The 8,224-nt window shown below is 34.3% G+C and overlaps 1 pseudogene; it reads right to left on the reverse strand.

The window, feature by feature from the left end:
* Positions 1-7,657: 7,657 nt before the first annotated feature.
* On the reverse strand, positions 7,658-7,776 carry LOC145256043 (5S ribosomal RNA; annotated as a pseudogene).
* Positions 7,777-8,224: the final 448 nt, after the last annotated feature.

Consider the following 8,224-nt stretch of genomic DNA (forward strand, 5'->3'; position numbering starts at 1 on the left):
TTATTATTATTATTATTATTATTATTATTATTGGCGCACGTGGAGCTTTCACGCGAGTCAGCAAACGATCTGATTGGAGACCTGTGGTGTTCTCTGGAAGCTGAGTGACAACAAGTCTCCCCAGACGTCCAGCTCTTTCCTCCTCCTTCGATAGGATTTGCAAATAAATTTGCATCATCGCAACAGCTTCTTACCATTGATTTCTCGCTGGCAGTGACCATTGGATTATACTGGAATTTGAGTGGCACATAACCTCCCCAAGATCCCAGTTCTCTTCGCAATTGTCCAACGGAGGTCTGGCCAGTGATCCTTTCTCGGTCTTTCCATCCTCCTTTACCCTTCTCGGCTCTTTGTTATCACTTTTTTGGGGGGGCGGTGGTGAAACAATGGAGAGATACGTGATGGAGGGGTGTAGGCCACGTAGATATGCAGCTTCGGTGTTCTTCATTCCCTGTAACGCTTCTTAGTTATATTGTCTTGTGTTATTCTCCGCATTCAAGGGTTTTCCTTAATATTTCAGCCGTTTTCATTATCGTTAGGCGTTGTATTTTTGCAGCTATTCCTCTTATTCCAGTTTCTGCCATTCTTTTTTCCAGTTTTTTTTGGGATTGTTTCTAGTGCTCCTACTATTATCGGTACTATTTTGATTTTCTTCATCATCCAAATGCCTTTTTAACTCTCAGGCTAGTTATGTGCATTTGCTTCGTTTCTCTTTTTCTTTCTTTCTTTCTTTTTTTCTTACATCATCATCATCATCATCATCATCATCATCCTCCTCCTGTAGATTGAATTACGCAGTTCGAGGACAAATATGATTAAATAACATTTTAGGAATTTAACTTTACTAGATTCTATAAACAATAACAATAAGGAACTTAGATGAATAAAAACAAATATATTTCAACAGTGCACATAGACAAAAGAGGTTTTCAAAACTAGCTATAGAAGCAAGTAAAGTTGGTCAGATTAAACGTGACTGATTAGTCCGCTGTTACATGTCTGTGTAGCCAGATGACGTAAGCACAAAAGATTAGTGTGAATATATATGTGACCAGAGTTAGGAGTTAGTCAGTAGCCTTGAGCGAACGAGTTGAAACGAATAGAACGGATTAACAAAGTCTTAGCTGGTTGGGAAGCGTTCAGCTATGGACGGATTCAGCTGGAAAGACAGTAATATGTAACCCTTCAAAAAGAAATACCTTGCAACCCTTGCACACACACACACACAAAAAAACAGTCACAGCAGAATTAAATGCAAATATAGAATTAGAATGTGGCTGTTTTATTTGTCGGGGTAGAGAATGATATATTTACAGAAGCGCGTCTGGAACAATCCAGCGATAGTTCTTGCCAATAATTTATGTTCTTCCCTTCTCTGGGCAAGCAGACAATGGTGGAATTTGTCCAGTTTTTTTTTTTAATTATTGTTGAAGGTTACTGCCTGTTTTTTTTATATGTGTTTAAAATATACACACACACACAACGAACATTAAATAGACGACTATATAACATTATTCAATTTCGTCTGATTGAACACGACAGAGTTATTCTTTTTTTTATATTTCTGTATATATATTACTTTCCCGCGTGGTCTTTTTTTTCAGCTGACATATTGTATATAATGACGCCCAAAAGTTGTTGGTTAGCCATCTTCTTCTCAATTGCTTTCTATCGGTTCATCCAATCGTCGTAAGGAGCGATTGTGGTTGTTATAGTATTCTTTTTATCTTTGACGTTTGATGCATTTATAGTAAAAAAAACAAAACAATTTATTGGTTATAAACGTGGGTACAGGATGGTTAGAGGCGAATTGGTTTTTATTTTTAATTTCGATTTTCTTATTTTACACTTTATTTATTTAGTTTATTGCTAGTTATTGTAGATTGTTAGTATATTTGCCGCAAAATGAGATCCGGTTAAAAAGTGTTTTTTTTTTTTTTTTTTTATTAGGATGGCTTCTATTTATTCGTCGTATGCACTTGTTATTAAGGTATCGAATTTTAGTATTGTTAGTTAAGACATTTTTCATGTCGGACGAATATAGATTTTTATCATAGGATGTAAGGAGTTGTTTAATGGCGCTATTTTCAGCTAAATGATAGGTTAATCGTCGGGAGAGTGTTGTTGTGGTGTGGCCTATGTATGCGTTGTATGAATTTTTAAAGTGGTTTCGGAGACATTTTTCGAAGGGGCACATAAATCCATGCACTACATTAGTTTGGTTTAGTGTGGTGCTTGTATTATGATTGTTTTTAATGATTAAATTGGAGGTTTTAAATTTATTATAATATATCATTAGTTTGCTCTTTCTGTTCTGGTCGGGGCTCTGATGTTTCTTTTGTTAGGTGTGTTACTATTTATTCAGTTGTTTTGTAGTTTGTGTGTAATTGTTGTTTATAGTATACTTTCATAGTATCGTTTGTGTTAGGTTCAAAGTTTATGCTTTTATTGTGGAGTGAGTTTAAATAAAACTTATGCGCTTATCGACGATTTTATTGGGAAACTTATTATTCATTAGGTTCTGTTTCATGTTTACTAGTTCTTTGTAAAATATTTGTCGCGTTGATGCTATATTGTATAAGAGGTGAATCAATTTTTTTATAACAGCAGTTATATATTTTTCTGATCATTCACGATGGTAATTTAAGAGTATTGCATTATTTTGATCGTATTCTTTGTATGTTGAGTTTATGTATTCAGTGGAGTTGCTTGCATCTACTTATACGTCGAGAAATGCCATTTTGCCATTTATATTAAATTCGTGTGTAAATTTGAGAACGGAGTGTGGTTCTAGGTTTGGTTTGCGTGTATATAGCCTGTAGACAGTTTGATATCCTGGTTTATGCATACCTGTTTTATAAGGTTCTATATACACACCTAATGAATACAAACAGCCGGCTCTGTAACATATTCGTTCTGGAGCCGTGACACACGCAACGAACATTTCATAAACGACTATGTAAAATATACTCAGTTTAGTCTCCTCTTTTATACATATGTGTTTACTATGCATTTGATATACCCCCATTCAATATAGAGACATCCTAACACACCCCTCAAACACAAGTGCGAATCTACTTCGATGCATCGAACATTTGTCGAAAACTGTATTTGTAGAGCACACATGTAAACGTACATTCAACGAAACTGATGTAAACAGTTCAAATGATTTGCATTATGCAAATCAGCGCACTTGCCTGAAGGGACTGCCATGAAACAAACATTGCATAATAAATGAATTTATTTTAAACAAGAAAATTAATTTCAAATAATTATAATATTATACACATTCAATTAATTCAATCTTTATACAAATAAAATAATGTCACCAATTCTCATTCGAATCCAATAAAGCTTGCATCGTAGCAATTCCCTGTGTATTATTTTGAAGAGGATGAAAGTGTATTATCTGTTCTATTACTACATTTTATCCGCAACGACCCATAGCGTAATGGAAAAGTACGGAGTAAAATTCACTTCGAAATAGATGTTACAGATCCCATCCTCAGTACTAGCGATGCTTATAATATACTTCCGAATTATTAAATGTTCCAGCCAATCATGGCTGACAAATCGAGAACATGCTATTTTGTGGATAAAATAAAGGATTCCGTTCAATATCCCGTGCAGATTTTCGGGCTCGACAGAAAGATGCCCGAGTTCGACTGCATACTGTATGCGGGTGTTATATCGTTCTGAATCTTGTGGCTAAAATGTTAAAAAGCAGAACGTTAGTCTAAAATAATCAAAAAAATATAAAATTTCAATCTTCATCTCAAATATACAAGAACACAATATTGTTTTGTATCGTCGATCCATGTGAGAGAACCACTCTAATCACGATCTTGTTTTTAATCTTAATCCAGCACCTGGGTATTAAAAATAACGACCAGTGTCTCACTCCGCCGCCCAGTGTGAAAAAAGAATTTAAAATTGCATCAGTACTTCCACTTGCTTCCGGTAGATTTGAAGCAACACATTCTGAAAACGGCATTGGTTTGTACGCCTCGATTTTCATTCGAAGTAGAAAGTTCTGAAAATTTCCAAGGGAGGTAATAATCCGCACTTATCACCATCATTATCACTATTAATATATGAAATGCGTATTGTCTGTGCGTGTGACTTCGTTCCTTATGCAGTCGGAAACGGCTGGGTTGCTTTTTAAGGATTTTTACAGAAATGTCCATTATAAGTCTGGCAGTGCCCTTAGATAGGTTGTATCGAAATGCCCCCGATCAGTATTAAATATATATAATCGGAACAATCTCATTAAATAAGGAACAGTCTTATTTTGAGCAATGTTAACACTGTAATTAAGTCTAACATAAATGTATTTTAGGAGTGTGATCACGGGCAGGTAGAAAGACACGGTGTATAAAAAAAGAATAGTTGTTTTTTGGTAAGACCGGAACACGTTCCAAATTACGGTGTCTGCTTATAGCACACCTCCATCATGATACTTGTCCATTTACATTATAAACTTTAATTAAAACTATTAAAGAAAAATAACTTCATAAAATCAAGCCCAGGTTCCCTACACCACAGTGTAACCTACAACAAGGCATGTGAAGTAGAGTAGCCAAATAAAAAAAAATAGAGACTCGAATTTTGTTGGAGTAAAAACAGAACCTCAAGCATTTAAATAACTTAGTTCGACATCAGCGTCTGTCTACAAGACTGGTAAAATTGTTGACTATGTTTAAAAGGGTCGTACTAAAAATGTACGTCTACTTTATGTCCGTCTAATTGCTGCTGCTCCTGATGATTATGAAGCAACTTCTTTAAAGCCACTTCCGGATTTTGCTAGTGGAAATTATCGTGTGTAAATTACTAAATATAATTCTAATTTTATTTTATGCAGATCTGTTATTGTATTTTACAAATTCTTAGGAAAAGATCATTTGTCCGAACATTATTGTATTTTCTTTAACAAAGATAATATATATATATATATATATATATATATATATATATATATATATATATATATATATATATATATTAAATAGCACACGATAATTTCCACTGGCAAAAACCGGAAGTGGCTTTAAAGAAGTTGCTTCATAATCATCAGGAGCAGCAGCAATTAGACGGACATAAAGTAGACGTACATTTTTAGTAAGACCGTGTTTAAAAGATTAAAAAACTTGAAAAACTACAGACGGAAGTAACGTTCTTTCTAATGTTAGCAAACAGGTATTTAGAGTTCTTTGAGTTTTAAACTTCATTTCGTCTACTGCTGCGAGATTCCTGGACTGGTCACCGCGATACGAGCCGTAGGATATGTGCATAAGTGTAGCACAACTTTAAAGATTGCTTTAAGCATAGTCTGAAAGGTGTTTTATTACACACTAGCAGTTCAGCCCGGCTTTGTTCGAGCCCTATGTTCTGTCCATAACTTTATGTGCATATGTCTATATATATTAAAAAGTTTGACTCATGTCCACGTAACCTACATCTAAAATTTCAAGTGCTTAAACCCCAAATTAGCGGATAATTTTGGTAGAATCTGCAAATGTCAACTCTTTCAACTTTGACTTCTTGGCAACCGATTTTTAACCCCAAAACGAATTAAAAAGATACTGCATGTCTGAAATCATTTTATGTAAAATTTCAAATGTTTAAACCCAAAATTGGCTAGATAGTTTACTAGAGACCGCAAAGGTAAACTATGTCGATCTTTGACCCCCTTGACTCCGAAATCTTCAGCCAAAACCGGTTAAAAAGCTTGCTCTATGTTTTAGTACACTTTATCGAAAATTTCAAATGTTTAGACAAAAATGTGGCTGAGTAATTTGGTACAGCTTGCAGAGGTAATTTTTACTAAACTTTGACTCGAATTTTGGCACCTTAACATTTATTATTTTGGGCTCAAATAAATTATGAAGTTAGATTCATCTCAAAGTGAACTACATCTTAATTTTGAAGTGTGTAGATCCAAAATTGGAAGAGGAGTTTGGTAGAGTTTTCAAATGTGAAATCGTTGGACTTTGAGCCTATGATAGCCGATTTCTGACCGAGAACCGATTAAGAAGATTTTCCTACATCTCAATAACAATTATGCCAAATCTCGAGTCTGTAGATTGAAAATTGAAAGGATAGTTTGGTAGGGAAACGTACACACACAGACATACACACACAGACATACACACACACAAACAGAAATTCTCACAGAAATATCTAGATTGCCATCAACTTCGGTGTAATACGTATAGGGCAGTTAATAAACCTAAAAGACATATATGAAGATATCAAAAGGATTTGGAGCTATTTAAATAGAAGAATAAAAATGGTTCATTTTACTTGATCCAAAAATAGTACATTATTCCTAGGAAAGAAAAACATATACACAATTCTCTTGCTTTCTCTTTCACTTGGACACCAGATCCACAAAATCAGAATCGGTCAGCCTGTTAGGATAAGTCTCAGTTTGCGGAAAAACATCATTCATAAACACTCTATGCATTGTTTCCCATGTCTTCACATCTAGTTGGGCTTTTTAAAGCAGCTTACGACTGCGCCCGATAGTGAGTGTTTTAAGTATGCCGTGAGCGTTCTATAAGTTAACGCTTAATAATTTAACGCAGGCATTTTCAGCGGGTTTAAAATCAGGACGATAATTAAATACCAAGCTTTGGCTCTATTAATGTCTGACATTGAAAAGATTGCACTGAGGAGTTCATTTCTCTGGTCGGGAAATTTATTAGCAATATGAAATGAGAGAACTATGAAGAGCTTGTTGACTCTTCGATGGAAAGTGTACATATGTTCTTTTTCAACATACTAATAACATGCCTTATTTGAACAGTTGAATTGAACTGTGTTTTCGGACAAACTTAGATTAAATATAAATTTAAAAAAAGCCATTAAAGATGGATACGAAAATTCGTGTGACATTCACATGATGATAGATTATTATTGAAAACTTCAACGGAATTGTACTCAGAAGGGGCATACAATTTTGCGAGGCCAATTTTGCGCCTTAATAAATCTGCCATAGTTTGAAATCTGACTGTTGACTCAATACTGAGTTTAGCAAAAAAAATACAGGAGATTAAAAAAAAGGATATATATAAAGTTTAAATTCCTGGCTGTAGAAACGTGCTTTTCTAGCCACACAGATGACGTATTATACAACGAAACAGTACTAATACGGATGATTATATATACACACACACACAAACACACACACACACACACACATATATATATATATATATATATATTATAGGTGGAAGTGCATGGCTAACAAATTAGGCCTGACAGAAAAATAACCGAAGTTGTTTCTTAAATATGTGACCTAATTTAGCAAATAACAATTCCTTTAATATATAACTGACCCACATTTGAAGTTTTGTGAATTGAAAACAAAATCAATACAGCTAAATGTACAAAAGCAAACTCTAAAATCCTACGTAAAATAATAATTTATTTAATTACAGAATTAGATTAAGCAGAATGCATTTCGGTTATATAAGCTAATATATGTGCTGTCGGCACAACCCTACTCAGACTTTAACCGGCTTCCGCCGAAGGAGGAAGTTTCATAGGAGTATGAAATTCACAAGCGGTTCCCAGTCGAATCTATATCCTTGTTAAAAGAGATGATGACGTTAGGTTTTTGCAACTTTTTTGCAAGAAGGTGTCGACGTCCTTCTACATACAGCACCTGGTCTTCCCAAATTGGTCAACCATTTTAGTAATGACCAGGCTCAACTTTGCTTAACTTCGGTGATCTGACGGGAACCGGTGTGTCAACGTCATTATGCCGTATGTCAACATATATATATATATATATATATATATATATATATATATATATATATATATATATATATATATATATATATATATATATATATTGATGTTTAACGAAAAAAGACTGGCGCACATTCTGGTACACTGAGAGAGATTTTGCCGCATTTAATCTCTCGAATAGAAAGTGTTTCCTAGTTTACATAATCTGATGGTACACCATTTATCAAGTACAAAGGGCATTCAAGAATAATAATTAGTGGGATATTTATTTAGAGAATAGAACGTTACTATTAAAAGAGATATGGATAATTTATAGGCTGACGCACAAAGCTTTGTATAAGTTGGACTTTAACTCACTGCGTTTTAATCTATAAGTTTATGTCAATTCCTGACTTCAATTTCACCGTTCATTCTCTCTCTTTATCTCTATTTGCCTCTTTCGCTATTCCAGCTGTTCAAAAACGAC

The sequence above is a fragment of the Euprymna scolopes genome, chromosome 31 (genome assembly GCF_053919585.1).
Source record: "Euprymna scolopes isolate OS-2025 chromosome 31, ASM5391958v1, whole genome shotgun sequence".
Taxonomy (NCBI): domain Eukaryota; kingdom Metazoa; phylum Mollusca; class Cephalopoda; order Sepiida; family Sepiolidae; genus Euprymna; species Euprymna scolopes.